This window comes from Bidens hawaiensis, unplaced genomic scaffold (assembly GCF_021521415.1).
Source record: "Bidens hawaiensis isolate Kalapana, Puna unplaced genomic scaffold, B.hawaiensis_p1.1 tig00013983_1, whole genome shotgun sequence".
Taxonomy (NCBI): domain Eukaryota; kingdom Viridiplantae; phylum Streptophyta; class Magnoliopsida; order Asterales; family Asteraceae; genus Bidens; species Bidens hawaiensis.
The window spans coordinates 334,079-351,845 of NW_027492197.1; positions in this window are offsets into that span (position 1 = coordinate 334,079).

Below are 17,767 nucleotides of genomic sequence, written 5' to 3' on the forward strand. Positions count from 1 at the left end.
ATCTTTCTCTAATTAACCCTAGACGAAAACCCTCTTGCTCGTGCTATCTTCCCCTTGCTCGCTGTTCTATTATTCGTTAATTTCTCTTTGATTAGCGCCATTAGCTCTGTTTCGACTTCGGTAAGACATCGCTGTTCGATAATCGTCGCACCGATTTTGAAATTAGGGTTTCCAATTGAATAACTTGACTAACTGTTTACTTGTTTTGCAGGTACGTATATTACTACGGAACATGTTAATTGAAGACGCCATTCATTATCTATCTTTTCTCATAGATTAGTTCTGCAACTTTGTGTACTAACAACTCTTCTTGTTCTTGCAAAACTGATGGCTTTCAAATTTGAAAAACGGCATAATATGTGTGCTCGGTTGGAGATAGATGATAACAACCGTGAGTTGGAGCAAATTATTAACTTTTTGAGAAACTCAAATCTAAGGGTGGCTTTAACTACCGACCCCACAATATACAGAAATCATATTTCGGATTTTTGGGGTTTCGCAACACATGTCAATGACATCAATGGGGAAAGAATTGAGGCATCGATACTAAATCATGACATTGAGATAACAGAAGCCTCAATCAGAGCTGCACTGGAACTTAATGACAATTTTGAGGATCAGCCGTCCTACTCAGCCCCAAGGCTACTAAGAGTTTTTCAAGAGACTATGGACTATCAAGGAGGCGTTAAGGAAGGACAGTTCCAAAAGGGAAGTTTTCCATTAATCTACAGATTTTTGATTCATCATGTAATCCAGTCCTTATCTCCTCGGAGAGGGACTTGGACCTTGTTGAGTAGAGAGCTTGGGACTCTCACAGTCGCCATTCTTTACCAGCAACCTTTTAATATTTCAAGACTTATTTTTCAAGGGATGATCTCCAATGCAGATAAGAATGTTACTCAACATTTTCTGATGTATCCAAGGTTTCTTCAAATCTTAATAAACAGAGCCTTACCAGACATTCAAAGGACAGGGCTGATTTTGAAGTTGCAGGACTCAAACATATGCAAACGTATGAGGATGCTCAGAGTAACTTCATTGAGAATGATGACTGGGATGTACTCCCATGGTTACTCGTACCTGCACTGGGTGCCATTGCTGTACCAAGGACTCCTGGCAACAGTGATGAGGAAGTTGATGATGGTGATGACAATGATAATGAAGATGATGATGGTGCCGATGGAGGAGATGCAATGGTTATTGACAATGCTGCTGATGCACAGGTTGTATTTGGAGAGTCTGTGTATGAAATTGGACAAGAAGCTCATGAGCCAACTGATAATGCTGAGATTCGTTCTTCACCTGTCACAATTGAGCCAACTGAACAAGACATACCTATCCATCAACAAACTGAACCTACTCTCCCAACCGAAATCCCAGAACCATACAAACATCCATCCCCTGAAACCACAGAATCTGAACCATTCTCTGAACCAACTCCAAAACCTACTGCTGAAACCCCACAATCAAGTCCAAACCTTTATGATGTTGTGTGTGAAAATGCCAAACTGGAGTTTGAGAACATACTTCTAAGAGATGAGAATGCCATTTTGGCTGCAAATAACTCAGCTCTGGAAGCTGCACTGAAGGAGGCTTTATTGAAAATTCAAACTCTTGAGGGGCAGTCTGAGGTTGAGAAGACCTCAGATGCACCAAAACAGGGGGAGAATCTTGATGTTGAAGAGGAGGTTGGACCATCTGATGCACTGAACATGATCAATCAGATCTATAATGATGAGTCAGAAGTTGAGGGGGAGAAAACTGGAGAAGATGAATCTGAAAAGGAAAAGTTGAAGAGGAAAGAAAAGGGAAAAAGGATTGCCCACACAGATGATGACTTACATCCTTTACCCAAGCATGCAGTTAAGTCTGATGATCTATTGTTTAAGGAAGATTTTATTGATAAAGACATGGCTGAAGCTGAATCTGTGAAAACTGCAATTAATCTAATGTGAAAGGGAAGAAATGGTAGAAGAAGAGGAGGAAATTCCTCAGGAGGTCATAGAAGCTTTGATTAAAATGAAAGATAAAGAGGAGGAAGAGGAGAGGAAATTAAGAGAAGCTGATGAAGCAATCAAGGCTACAATTGATGCCTTGAAAGAAAATTTGAATGTTGATCAACAAGAACCTGAACAAGAAAAGGCTGAAGAGCCTTTGATCATTGAACCTGAGGGGCTTGAAACAAATGAAGATGAACTTGGTATAGGTTCTATAACAAATGAAGAAGATGAAACAGTTGAGGTTTCAGCATTTACAATGGTCAAATTGGTGATAATGAAAGATATAACACTCATACTGAACAACCCAGAAAAACATCACCCAAACATTGTAAAGGCAGCAAGAAAGGCTCAACTAGAATTTATAAAACTGAGCAAAGGAGAACAAAAATTTGAAGAACATGTTGAACCAAGTGAACCAATCATAGAAGAAGTTACTGAAAAACCTGTTGACACACAAATAGCTGAAACTGAAAATGACGAATCTGAGTCTGTTGATAAAGAAATAATTCTTGAAGAACCAGAGGAAATACAACTCAAAAGAAAACCTTCATCTGAAATTGAGACCCCAAACCAAAGAGACAAAAATCTGTGAAGAAAATGGTCTACAGACTGAGGTCAGAGATGCTAGAAGAAAGAAGAAGAGCTCAATCCAAACAAAATGATGAACCAATGATTGAGGCTCTTCACAACCTTGAAGAAGTGGTGGACTTGGATGGTGAAAGTGAAGATGAGGAAGAATTGCAGGGAGTTGAAAAGATAAATGAAGATGTTGAATATTTGATCAGCTTGGGCTATGTTCAAAGACTATCAAAAGAGGATGTGGCAAAAGAAGCTGAGGGTTGGAGAGTAAGGAAAGGAAAAAGAGAAGTATTGATAAAGGCTGGTCACAAGCCTGCTTTCCTGAACTTACAACTATTTGACAAGATTGATAGTTTGTACAAAAGGGCTCTCATGGAGAATCTATCTGACTATGTGAGAAAGGTGTCTGAAAGGAAGAAAGAGAAAGAAAAGAATTCAAAGAATCAGACAGTAGCAGGAAAAGGACTTAAAGGAAACAAAAAGATGAAGAAGAATATGAGTCCTTAAAGTCAAAACACAAAGATATCAAATTCCTTCAGCTGTATGGCTACAGCTACAACTTCTTGATAATTCTCTCTCCTGAAGAACTGAAAAAAAGAATTCAACAAATAAAAGACTCTCACAAAGATCAAGAAAGTTGAGAAAAGTTTGAAAAAGAGCAGGAGTTAAAAATGAGATTACAGAAGGAAAGGGAGGCAAAAGAAAAGGAAGATCAAGAAGCAAAGAGGTGGTTTGAGGACCCTCAAAGGATGGAAATTTTAAAGAAAATTGTGATGGAGAAAGGGATATCAGAAGAACAGTTTCAGAACATGCCTCTTGCTGAACTAACGGAAATATACCACAGAGAGCAGAGGATGTATCTTGAAACACAGAGGAAACTGCAGGAAGACAGAAGGAAGGCAGAACAAGAAGTCCATGCAGAAATGATGAATGCCCTCCACAAAAAGGGAGTAAAAATGTCAAGAATGTTAATGCAAAAAGAAGATACAATAAAGAGATGGTATGTTGAAGATGGTCTTGATAAGATTAAGAAAGTTGAAATGGGGAGCTCAAGTAGAACCCAGAGGTCAGAGAGTGTGAGGCCTGTGCAGCCAAGAAACTTGAATTTGCCCACACATCTCTATTTTGACAGAAGATCGAAGACCTTAAGGGTTGTGACTGAAGATGAAGCAGAACATCACATCATCTTCAAAGATGATTTGAGAAACTTTACAACAGAAGAACTGACCAAGATGACTGAGCTGAATTTATATGACAATCAAGTAAGAAGTCAACCATCTGGTCAACTGAGGAATGATCTCTCAAAGTTCTTAAAGGATCAAACAGAGAAGGGATTCCCATTTATGCAGCAAAAGAAGAGAGAGATCAGGAGACAAGCAGAAAAAGAGAAGAGGAGGAAGAGAATAAGTGAAGTTTACATATCCGAGCTTTCCCTCTCTAAATCAAAGAAACAAAGAACTCTAGCAAGCAGCTCTCATCAGAAAAGGAAGACCTTAAAAGAGTGCTTGGCTACGAGAGAAGTGATGAAGGAACCCAACTCAAGAGTGCAACAATTTGGAAGAATCACATACATAACGTACAAGCAAAATGATGATTCGACCACTTTGAGAAATGAGTCAGGGATACCTATTGCAGTCATAAGGGAGGATGGTGATCTGCATTATATGCATCCACAAGATTTACAAGATTTGATTGATGCAAGTTTCCCAAGTGATGCCTCTGACTCCTCTAAACTTGACATGCTGAAGCAAAGAGCTGCATATGTGAAGAAACTGAAAGAAAGGGCTGAAGCCAAGAACAGAGGAAAAAGATAACAGAATGGAGCTAATGGATGATTGATTTTTATTTCTGTTTATCTTTGTATTTTGTTTGAGTTGTAAAAATTTAGTTTTTTTTTTAATGTCCATGTGGCAGAATTCCAATTATGTAATGAAATGACATGTTATTAAATGATTTATCTAGAAATCTGATACATGTGTTACTCTATGCAGATATGTTTTGGTGCATCTGAGCTTGTTCCAATCTAGGGGGAGATTGTTGGGTCGGATTTCTTAATAAGGAAGATTGGAATCTTCTCAACCTCCTCAGAAACGGCTAAGTATGGAATACGAGCAAGCCCAGACGATCGAGCATGGTTTTTACTACTTCGAGCAAGGTTCTGAATCTTAAATGGTTGATTCTTCTAAGTGTTGAAGGCTTCGAGCAAGCTACACTTCAACGAGCAAGGGTATTCTTCTATCGAGCATGGATTGCCAATCGAGCAAACAGCTTGATCATACAAGTTCCAGCCAAGTGTTACGAGCACAGGATGATCGAGCACATGGGGACGAGCATGGATGCAATAAGAGGATGTCACGTGAATCAAAGCAAAGACTTCGAGCACAGTTCAGTTACCGAGCAAGATTTACATCCGAGCATGATAAAGATTGCTGAATAAGAAAAGCTGAAGACATCAAGAAGAATGAGCTTGCTCGACGGACTTATTCGAGCAAAGTTTGAACAAGTCAAGAGGAATGAAGCTTACTCGAAGAGAATATGTATTCTCCGAAAGAGAATATATTCTAAGTAAAGTATGCTCGAGGACACTCTCCGAGCACACCTTGTATAGGAAGCTTGCTCGAGCAAGGTATATACCTTGCTCGAGGTCTGAAACACTTGTATTAGATTTATCTTTCATTATGTAATGTCTAGGACGTATACATGGAATGTTAGGGTCTATATATAGACATCCTAGGGTACGACTAGAGACGGTTTTTTTGGCACACATACTGACAATATTTGCAGACGAATATCAAAAGCCGCCGTCACACAAAACCCTAGACATTCCATTCACTGTATCATTGACGTATAATTTAATATAGTGAATCTTTGTCGTTGAAATAGTCTTTACCGATTATCATTTATTGTTTTGTGTTTGATAATTCTCCACAAGCTTTCATTCTCAATCGTTGAATATCCTGATTCCGCCGGGATACTCAATCGGTCTTTGAGTAATTAAGTCGGTGTGTTCTTGTCAAACCTTTGCTAAGGTTGAACCCGATAGACGGTCCTGACACTCCCCTTACATTTACTAACTCTCAAAACGGCCTCCATCTCCCTTACCCACTGATGTGCTGCTAACACATCCTTAGTACCATCGAAAGAAGGAGGGTCACATTTCTTAAAGTCTCCATACAAATAGCCCCGGGTAGATACACTAATAGCACGAACCTCCTCCTCATCCTCACTCGGTACAATTACCTCTTCCTCCTCGACCTGCGTCTCCTTACCCTTCATTTCTTTATCCGAACTCTTACCGACCAATGATTCTTCCATGGCTCTAACTGCTTTAGCAACGATCTAGGGAATGGCGCTATGAAGTACCTGATAAACCTCGTCCGCGATTGCACGCGCATAGCAGGATCTAAGGCGGGGTTATCCCCCTCCTCATGAATCAGGGTTTCTTCCTGCTGGGTAGTTGGAATTTCACTCTCGGCTTCGGCACGTGGCTTACGACCACGGCCATGAACACTAGGACAACCTCTCTGAGCTGCACAAGTATTAACCATGACTTCTCCCTACAAAGACAGAATTTTAACATCGTCAAGTTCAAGTAGTATTTAGAACATGTAGGGTAAGGGTAAACTGCTAATGACGTTGAACAAGTGTAATTAGTCGTTTACTTTACCCACCTGTCCTAAGCACCCCCTGTCCCTAACCACATTAGCATTATATCTTACACTTAAACAATTAATCACATCCTTGAAACCTTAAAATTCAAACGAATGACTGAACAATTAAAGTTACTTCTTGGCGTGAAGCTACTCGCAGTTGGCATACTAGTCTTTTCCCTTACAGTTCGAGTCCAAGCATTCGGGGATGCTCGGATCCCTCGAACCACGGCTATGATACCAACTTGTAAGACCCCGAATCCCGGGAATCCCACAGTTGGTAATCACTCAGAAAACTTAACAAATTATTAAACCCAAGACAGTTCATTTCATTTCAAAAACCAGTTCAGAGTATAAATCAGCGGAAAATCGTAATTATTAAAACAAGTTCCCATAACCCGGGAATTATACCCAAAACCAAATTTCAATGTATTTAGTAATAATTGAAAAGAACAATGTGCATTAATAAAAGTTTTCGGCTAGATATGCCTTCCATCGTCCAAGTAGCCTCGAGCACGTCCAAGCGGTAATGCATTCTCCTCCTAACCTGAAACTCAGACTAACATGCACACAAACTCACACTAACTCACACTAGCCAGTACCCTCACTGAAAACCACGTCAAGGCCGGGACCTTGACGCGGAAAAGTTCCAAGAAGCCCAATAATAAGCCCGCATCCGAGCCAGCTAAAGAGTCCAAGCCCACGTCCTCAAAGCCCGAATCCTCCAAACACAACCACAACCACAACTCCTCTCATTACCGCAATAACAAATGAAAGCCCAATTCACAAAATTTTGTAATAGTCGAACCACAAGCCCAACAAGCTCCTCCAAACAAGAAACCATACATCGTCCCACACCCGTATTGCAACACTTGTCAATGTCCATCCGGCCCAATCAACTTGGCGAGTGTTCATCAATTGCCACCGATTCGGCCACCTTACCAAATACTACCAAGAAGCACCCCGTGTGCAAGCCGCTCCACCACGGTTCGCACCGACGAACCAACCCAACCGAGCCATCCCTCGTGCTCCAATCACTAACACCATTAGGGCTTGCTATAATTGCGGTGATCCAAACCACCTCCGCAACGCGTGTCCTCGACTCGCTCAAGCCCATCAAGCCTTTGTTACCCTACAACCCTACTACACCTCCCAAGCATACCAAGTTCAAACTTACCAACCTCAATTACCCCAACTCATGCCTCCTCCAAACCCTCAAGCTCAACCCATGCTCATGCAAGCCTACCAAACTCCAACCCCTCAAGCTTCAACTTCCCAAACCCAAGCACCTCAAGGAACTCAAGGGCGAGCTTTCACCATCAATGCTAATCAAGCCCGAAATTCGAACGATGTGGTTAACGGTACGTTTCTAGTTAACAAGCACCATGCATCGGTATTAGTTGATTCGGGAGCCAATAAGAGTTTCATTTCCTTTGATTTTTAGTACATACTTGATGTGCCCCATTGTAAGACCCCGAATCCCGGGAATCCTACAGTTAGTAATCATTCAGAAAACTTAACAGATTATTAAACCCAAGACAGTTCATTTCATTTCAAAAACCAGTTCAGAGTATAAATCAGCGGAAAATCGTAATTATTAAAACAAGTTCCCATAACCCGGGAATTATACCCAAAACCAAATTTCAATGTATTTAGTAATAATTGAAAAGAACAATGTGCATTAATAAAACTTTTCGGCTAGATATGCCTTCCACCGTCCAAGTAGCCTCGAGCACGTCCAAGCGGTAATGCATTCTCCTCCTAACCTGAAACTCAGACTAACATGCACACAAACTCACACTAACTCACACTAGCCAGTACCCTCACTGAAAACCACGTCAAGGCCGGGACCTTGACGCGGAAAAGTTCCAAGAAGCCCAATAATAAGCCCGCATCCGAGCCAGCTAAAGAGTCCAAGCCCACGTCCTCAAAGCCCGAATCCTCCAAACACAACCACAACCACAACTCCTCTCATTACCGCAATAACAAATGAAAGCCCAATTCACAAAATTTTGTAATAGTCGAACCACAAGCCCAACAAGCTCCTCCAAACAAGAAACCATACATCGTCCCACACCCGTATTGCAACACTTGTCAATGTCCATCCGGCCCAATCAACTTGGCGAGTGTGCATCAATTGCCACCGATTCGGCCACCTTACCAAATACTACCGAGAAGCACCCCGTGTGCAAGCCGCTCCACCACGGTTCGCACCGACGAACCAACCCAACCGAGCCATCCCTCGTGCTCCAATCACTAACACCATTAGGGCTTGCTATAATTGCGGTGATCCAAACCACCTCCGCAACGCGTGTCCTCGACTCGCTCAAGCCCATCAAGCCTTTGTTACCCTACAACCCTACTACACCTCCCAAGCATACCAAGTTCAAACTTACCAACCTCAATTACCCCAACTCATGCCTCCTCCAAACCCTCAAGCTCAACCCATGCTCATGCAAGCCTACCAAACTCCAACCCCTCAAGCTTCAACTTCCCAAACCCAAGCACCTCAAGGAACTCAAGGGCGAGCTTTCACCATCAATGCTAATCAAGCCCGAAATTCGAACGATGTGGTTAACGGTACGTTTCTAGTTAACAAGCACCATGCATCGATATTAGTTGATTCGGGAGCCAATAAAAGTTTCATTTCCTTTGATTTTGAGTACATACTTGATGTGCCCCATTGTAAGACCCCGAATCCTGGGAATCCTACAGTTAGTAATCATTCAGAAAACTTAACAGATTATTAAACCCAAGACAGTTCATTTCATTTCAAAAACCAGTTCAGAGTATAAATCAGTGGAAAAATCATAATTATTAAAACAAGTTCCCATAGCCCGGGAACTATGCCCAAAACCAAATTTCAATGTATTTAGTAATAATTGAAAATAACAATGTGCATTAATAAAACTTTCCGACTAGATATGTCTTCCATCGTCCAAGTAGCCTCGAGCACGTCCAAGCGGTAATGCATCCTCCTCCTAACCTGAAACTCACACAACATGCACACAAAGTCAGCTTGAGCTGAGTGAGTTCAGGTTTTTAATAATTGACATTTATAATAATCATTCCAAGAGTTTTAAAATAAAACGGGATACAAACAGTTAGGCCATCATCATCAATAAGTAGTCATACTTATATGTATACATCTATATAACTATATCCCTATAAATATCATCCAAGTAATAACATCAGGGCCGAGCACACGTACAACCCAAACACGTAACATCTCATCCAACGTATGCAAACACAAAGTAGGCCATACGTAAACATCCTTAGTCGATGACGAGTAATTAACATCGCCAATTATTGGCCATAAAATAATACATGTATAAACATACGTACAAACATACAATAATATCATCCCAACGCCTACTCTATGCAAGTAAGCCCTTGCAAAATAGTTTAAACGGTTCATCAAGCAAAATCACTTAGGTGTGCATGGTAGCCCAAAACTTGAAAAGAGTAAAAAGGGGCATCATGAACTCACCTAACACAAGGCACGAGATCACCACGAGCTAGAGAACCCCTAAGTATCCTCACAACTCAACCGCCTGTCGGTTTACATACAATCATTACTAACGACACCGAATGGACTCGTTTATCCTACGAGGCGTTCTAACATGGGTCAAGTTACCTAAAGCCTCAACCTCACCATGTTCGATTAAAACAGCCCCCCGGGGCCTTATATTTACCAAAACGACCCCTAGTTACTTCCGAAAACAAAGAATTCCCAAATTACCCCCGGAAGCACTAGATGAGACTAATATGCACGTTTAAGAGTTGTTTAGGCACTTAACATCCAACTCAGACCCGTGTGGACCCAATATGATAAATTCACAGCCAACAAGTCCACACAACGCTACACAAGTTGAATGGGTCCGTAAATCGCAAGCACAACGCACCAACTATACAATAAACGCGAATTCGCGTTGTACCGACCCGTTTGAGTAACTGACAACCAATTCAGCCCCATTACCTTTAAAAATCAGTTTCTTACTGCCCACAACTCATACCGAGGCTACAACATTCGAGTTGGTTATTAGTTCCCACAAACAACGCGCTAGACATCACAATTCCGAAACTAGTCAACCGAATGCTAACTTTCAAGCTACAACTAGTTGACCAATCAAACGAGCACCTATGCACATGATTTTAAAGTATGTTAAATGGGACATATCTATGAAGATTGTGGTGCAAAAACCTTAACCAAAACAGCCACGGAAGAACTTGAATGGACAGCCACCCGGTAAGCCTAAAACAAGCGATTTAACGATCAATACGCGAGATATAAAGGTTAATTAGGGTGTAAAAGACTAGTGGGGATGTGGGACTAACCTTGAATTGAAGTTTTGCACTTGGAATTGGCTGCAAAAAAAGAAAAAGAGAGGTGTGGCTGCTGCTCTTGCTTCCGATCGGATTGATGAAGGGGTGGGGGACTCTAGGGTTTTTGTTTTATGTTATAATATAAAATGTTACACTCTAGCCCCTCCAATTTGAAGGACATAGCAACATGAAAGAAAAGTTTAATGAACTTAACGTACCGGAGAGATGAGAGGGTCATCGAGGAAAGCCGGATACGTCCTGAGAGATGTACATACTTTACAAGTTTTAAATCCTTGAACCGAAAAATAATGGGTGTTACACCCGTAGTAAATTGTTTAAGCCATTCACGGTAGAGAAAGCTAACGGTAGTTCGATCGTTATTGACTCTGTTGTCCTTAATTGCACGCTCACCCTTAATGGGAAAAAGTTCTCCATTGATCACATTCCGAAGCAAATGGGTACCTTCGACGTCATCATTGTTATGGATTAGCTCTCTCTTCACCCTACTAAAATTCTATGTTTCGAGAAGATTATTCGTATCCGTATCGAAGGTGGCGTAATGATAAACGTCGCCGGAGAAAGACCATTCTCAAAGCTAAACCTCCTGTCATGCCTTGAAGCCCAACATTATTTACGCAAGAAGTATATCGCTTTCTTAGCCCATGTCACCATAAAGGCCCACGAAGAAAAGCAACTTTCCAACATCCCGATTGTTTGCGATTTCCCGAAAGTCTTTCCCGAAGACGTTTCCGGACTCCCTCCCATACGTCAAGTGGAGTTCCGTATTGATTTTGTACCCGGAGCAAACCCCGTAGCCAAAGCTCCGTACCGTCTTGCACCCTCCGAGATGCAAGAACTCTCCAACCAAATCCAAAAACTCACGAACAAGGGTTTCATTCGCCCGAGTTCGTCTCCATGGGGCGCACCCGTTTTGTTTACCAAGAAGAAGGATGGTACTCTTCACATGTGCATCGATTACCGTGAACTCAATAAGCTTACTATCAAGAATCGTTATCCCCTTCCGCACATCGATGATCTATTCGATCAACTAAAAGGATCCGCTTGTTTCCCCAAGATTGATCTCCATTTGGGTTATCACCAACTTCGTGTCCACGAGGATGACATACCCAAGACCGCCTTCCGTACTCATAATGGGCACTTTGAATTCTGAGTTATGCCTTTTGGGTTGACTAATGCTCCTGCCATTTTCATGGACCTTATGAATCGCGTTTGTAAACCCTACCTCGACGAGTTCGTGACTGTTTTCATCGACGACATCTTAATATATTCTAAATCCAAAGACGATCACAAAGATCATTTGCATTCTCGACTTGTTGCAAAAAGAACAACTTTATGCTAAATTCTCCAAATGCGAATTTTGGCTAAAGCAAGTTCAATTCTTGGGCCACATCGTCAACGACAACGGTATTCACGTTGACCCCGCTAAAATCGAGGCCGTTAAAAATTGGAAACCCCGTCCTCTCCAACGGAGGTTCGCTGATTTCTTGGTTTAGCGGGATATTACCGTCGCTTCATCCGCAACTTTTCGAAGATTGCTTCACCCCTTACCGCACTAACCCACAAGGGGAAGGTTTATGAATGGGGTCCCGAACAAGAAAAATCGTTTCAAAACCTAAAGGACATGCTTTGCAATGCTCCTTTCCTTGCTCTACCCGAGGGCAACGATGATTTTGTTGTGTTTTGTGACGCCTCTATCCAAGGTCTCGGTTGTGTTCTTTTGCAACGAGACAAGGTCATTGCTTAAGCTTCGCGTCAACTCGAGGTTCACGAGAAAAATTACACGACGCACGATCTCGAACTTGGTGCGGTCGTGTTTGCCTTGAAAATTTGGAGACACTATCTTTACAGAACGAAATGTGTGGTTTTTACCGATCATAAAAGTTTGCAACACATTTTCGACCAAAAGGATCTCAACATGAGACAAAGACGATGGGCCAAATTGTTAAGCGATTACGATTGCGAGATTCGCTACCACCCCGGGAAAGCAAATGTCGTGGCCGATGCTCTTAGTCGTAAGAGTCACATTAAATCCGTCTTACTCAACTGTGTCACCATGCAATCTGACCTTCAATACCGCATCTTCGACGCTCAACACGTCTCCATCACCGAAGGAAGTTTATACGACGAGATGTCGTGTGACGCCGAACTCTAACTTGAACCCAAACGTAACGGTTTACTTTATAATTTGAACCGTTTATGGGTTCCCGATCGTGATGGTATTCATACGTTCATCCTTGATGAAGCTCATAAGTCACGATACTCAATTCATCCCGGTGCGGATAAGATGTATGCCGATCTTCGTCCCATGTTTTGCTGGCCGGGAATGAAGAAAGATATTGCGGTATATGTATCTAAATGCCTCACTTGTTCTAAGGTCAAAGCCAAGCATCAAAAGCCGTTTGGCTTGCTCGAGCAACCACCGAACCCCGTTTGGAAATGGAAGGACATAGCTATGGATTTTGTCACCAAATTCCCCACTACTCAAAGCCGCAATGATAGAATTTGGGTAATTATTGATCAGTTGACCAAGTTGGCTCATTTCATACCCATTTGAGAAATGTTTTCCGTGAGTCAACTAGCTTAACTCAATGTCAAGAATATCATTTGTCGCCATGGAACACCGTTAACCATTATCTCCGATCGTGATGGCCAATTTACCTCTCACTTTTGGAATTCGTTGCAAACCGCCTTGGGTACCCGTATTGATCTAAGAACCGCTTATCACCCGCAAAGCGATGGTCAATCCTAGCGAACGATTCAAACGCTCGAAGACATGCTCCGCTCCTGTGTGCTAGATTTTGGTGCAAATTGGGATACTCACTTACCACTCGTGGAGTTTTCCTACAATAATAGTTTTCACACTAGTATTGGCATGGCACCCTTTGAAGCTCTCTATGGTCGAAAATGTCGTTCCCCGATTTGTTGGAACGAGATTGGTGAATCGCAAATCACGGGTCCCGAGCTTGTTCAAGAAACTTCCAACCGGGTTGCTCTTATTCGTCAAATCTTCTTGCCGCTCGTAGCCATCAAAAGAGCTACGCCGATAAGCGCCGTAAACCTATCGAGTTCAATGTTATTGATCGAGTTATCCTCAAAGTAACTCCTTCGAAAGGAGTAGTTCGATTTGGTAAAAGAAACAAGTTATCTCCTCGCTTTGTTGGACCGTTTGAAATCATTGAAAGGGTTGGTCGAGTTGCTTATCGTCTCGATCTCCCCTAAGAGCTCGCCAATGTTCATCCAACTTTTCTCTTTTCCAATCTTAAGAAGTGCTTATCCGAAGGGAATCTCCACATACCCCTCAACGAAGTACAAGTTGATGAGTCTATGCGCTCAATGGAGAAACCCGTCGAAATCATGGACCGTATGGACAAAGACACTAAGCGTAACCGCATTCAGCTTGTCAAAGTTCGTTGGGAATCCAAGCGTGGCCCGAGTCCACTTGGGAACAGGAAGACCAAATGGAAGCCAAGTACCCGAACCTCTTCGTTACATCTTAATCTCTAATTTCGGGACGAAATTTTCAAAAGTAGGGAATGCTGTAACATTTCGGTTTTCCGTTTTTATTTTAGTTGTAAACGTTACCCGACCCGGTTCGTGTTCGGGTGAATTATTAATAAAATATATCTTTTAGTTAATTATATATATATATATATATATATATATGTTGTTAAACTATCGAAGAATAGCAAAAACAACCCCTAAACTTACTTCTAACTTACTTTGCATCCATAACCAAAGTTCAAGGACTAAATTGCAAAATTATTCAAATTTTTTTTTTCTCCTTTTTCCCTCACCCCGTCGCCGACACTACACCCACCCCCCCCACCCCTCCACCTTGTCTTGACCATTAATTCTCGGAGTTAATCAAAAATCAACATTATCAAATCATATATTAACCAAATTCGAACTCCACCGACGATCCAATTAAGGTATGGATATTATTCGACAGCTAACACAATCAAACTTAAACCGCGGCTGATTTGGGCATGGTAACACTATAAATACACGCCTATAATTCAGTTAAAATTGCACACATCTTCCTCATACCCTCATGAAACTAAACCCTAATCTAATTACAGTATATGAAGCCGCCCATACCATCAACGAACTCAAGTTTGGCCGCGACTCAACTTGTAATAACCAAAAATTTTAAATTAGTTTAATATATTTAATTGAAACATAAATAAATAATAACAATTTTTTTTTCTAAATATAAGCCTAAACTAAATAATACAATACAATATAACCAATATGACTAAACTATATAAACAAACTCATGAGAACAAAATTTTGTACTGTAGTGATAAAGGAATTTGATATTTTTAAACTTTAATTAATAACAATAAATATATTTACTCACACATATGTCGGAGAGGTTATGTATTGAAAGAATGTATAAATCACATTTTAAAATTTGGTGAATCATAGTGCAACATGGAAGCTAACCTTCATCTCAATATATGTAAATTATTTTGTCCTCCCACCTAAGCAAAAGAAAATTATTATAAAAGCCAAGTTATAAAACTTCAGAAAACTTATATAAATCTCCTACACCATGTTTGGACATCTTTTCTGCTTCTGATCACACTCCATAACCACAACCATTCATCAACGTTTGAAAGGTATATTCTTTTGTTGACAATATAGTTAATATTTATGTGTATTAAAAAAATAGAAAAGAAAAGAAAATTTTATCGTAAACTAATCATCACATCCTCATGAACTTATATAATTATGTATTGAAAGTTCGATGAATCAAACATGAACTTAATCTTACGTATTAGGAATGGAATTTTTATACTTTCATAACAATGATTTGTAAACAAGTATTTTTATATATTATTTAATTTACTTGACAAGAAAACTATAAATACAAATACTGTAGATAATGTGAATTTTTTATTTTACTCACTAACTATAAATAATAGATAAATTTAAATCTAATTTAATTTGGTAAGGGTGAAAAATGTGACATAGGATCAATTCTTGTTATATTAAGTTTTTATTTATTTTAGGGGTTCCATAAAAAGATTAAACCACTTTGTTGGTTAATAAATCGTCACAGATGGTGTGACTTATTATTATTATAATAACATTTATTATTATTATTAATTAGAAATAGAATATGTATAAAAGGAGCCTTACGTGATCATTATATTGGGATAAACTATAAAATTTGTTTTACAACAAATACAAATTTTAAGGTGAATTATTATGGAACATCATCTAAAAGTAATAAAATAATGAATGTTTAAAACAAGTACAAAAGTTAGTATTCGTAACAAGTGATTTAAATTCAACAAGTTTCTAAAGGAATATAACTGATCATAGGTAGATCTTTGCGAGCACTTTTAAAACAAATCGTTATCACCTTGAAACTTTAAAGGTACGGATCCTTACCCCCACTCTTCATTGCTTTCATATTCAATTGCCATAAACCCATTAGTATCATATACATTGGAAATTCCCCGCATCTTTAAAATAGCAAATCAGTTGACTCTCCGTTGAATTTCTATTCTGACTATGATATTGTTTGACATCATGCGATATAATTATGTTAGTTGTACTCATTATCGCATGTTCCGATATATGTTACAATAAAATATGTTCTATGAATTATGTAAATAAGATCATTTGTATTCCGATATCCTGAGTTCCGCTTCCCGTGGAGTGTCCCACGAGCATGTTGTTGCGGCATCGACAACATGTGCACCACCCGTGACGATGAGATCAGTTCACGACTTCTCTTCTCTTAAGTACAAGTGGTACATATGATTATTAGGAGGCGTATGGATCGGTCCTAGGATTAATATTAAGGAGATGGATAGCGGGTATGCCAACTCGCCATCTCATGTGATAAATATGTAGGAGTAGCTACCTGCATATTATCACATTTTATGCTTCACTCATGGGTATATCCGTATGATATGACTGAATTTAGTTAATAAGATTACTTTGCGTCGTATCATTTATTATACGTTCAATCTAAATGACGTCCCTTTAAATACTTAATCGTTTCAGCTTATTATTCCGTACTAGCATTCGGCTCATTCCGTTGTTATTTATTTTTTTATATACAGGTACACAAGTTACTTTTGGCGGGGTTAAGAGAGAAGAATAAAGCATCAGGATCCTAATAAAATATATTTTAAACGTGCTAGTTTGTAAATTAGCCTTAAGTTTGTTTTGTATAATGTTTTATGACTTTGACAAGTACATAAACAAAAATTATGTCTTTTGTTCAGAAACCATGTGTATTGTGACACGTCAGCCCCATCCGGGCTGGGGTGTTACACAACTGTTGGCCATTAACCATCATCCCGCAACCATAAATGGTAATTGAAGCATGTTTATAAATCATTTTTGATCCAGTAACAATAAACCTAACTTAATTTGAACGAACATCAATCAATTAAACGGATTTAAATTCTTAGGGTTTGTAATTGGATTTGGGTACTGATTTGCATCTGGTTATATATTTTAGGAATTGATATGAAACACAAAGTGAAGCACCATCCTGTTGGCTGGTGCGTTTCAAGTTTAGTCACTGAACCGGCCCAGGCGCGGGTTCGACCCTCCCTGGACCCGGTTCTGTTTATATTTTTTTATCCGTTGTTTAGTTGCTATAATAATCATAATAATAATAAATAAACATTATTTTAGTAAAACCGAGTCCAAGAGATATTATTTTGGCCATGGCTTTGCGTCATATTGTTCCTATCTCTTAGTATGTATACATATATACACTTAAACATATATATTATATAATATTTGTATATATATACATATAACACTATGAAACAAATATTATTTTATTTATTTATTTATTTATTTATATTTATTTATTTATTCATTATTTATAGTGCTACATCGATCTAGTTCAAGGGTCCAAATAAATTCTCCCATGTTTATACATATATATACATATGAATTTGTTTGTAAATTAATGTTTATTTAATACTTAATATCGGTTATTATTTATTTAAAATCCATTTACTTGAAAAATATGAGCATGAATAAAATATAGCACTTATATTAGTTACCAAATAATAATAATAATAATAACAATAATAATAATAATAATAATAATAATAATAATAATAATGTTTTAAAACCCTAAAAGACGCCAAATCATTCAAACTGATTAAATCAAAATAATGACATTGAAACTAATAATATCCCATCAAAATC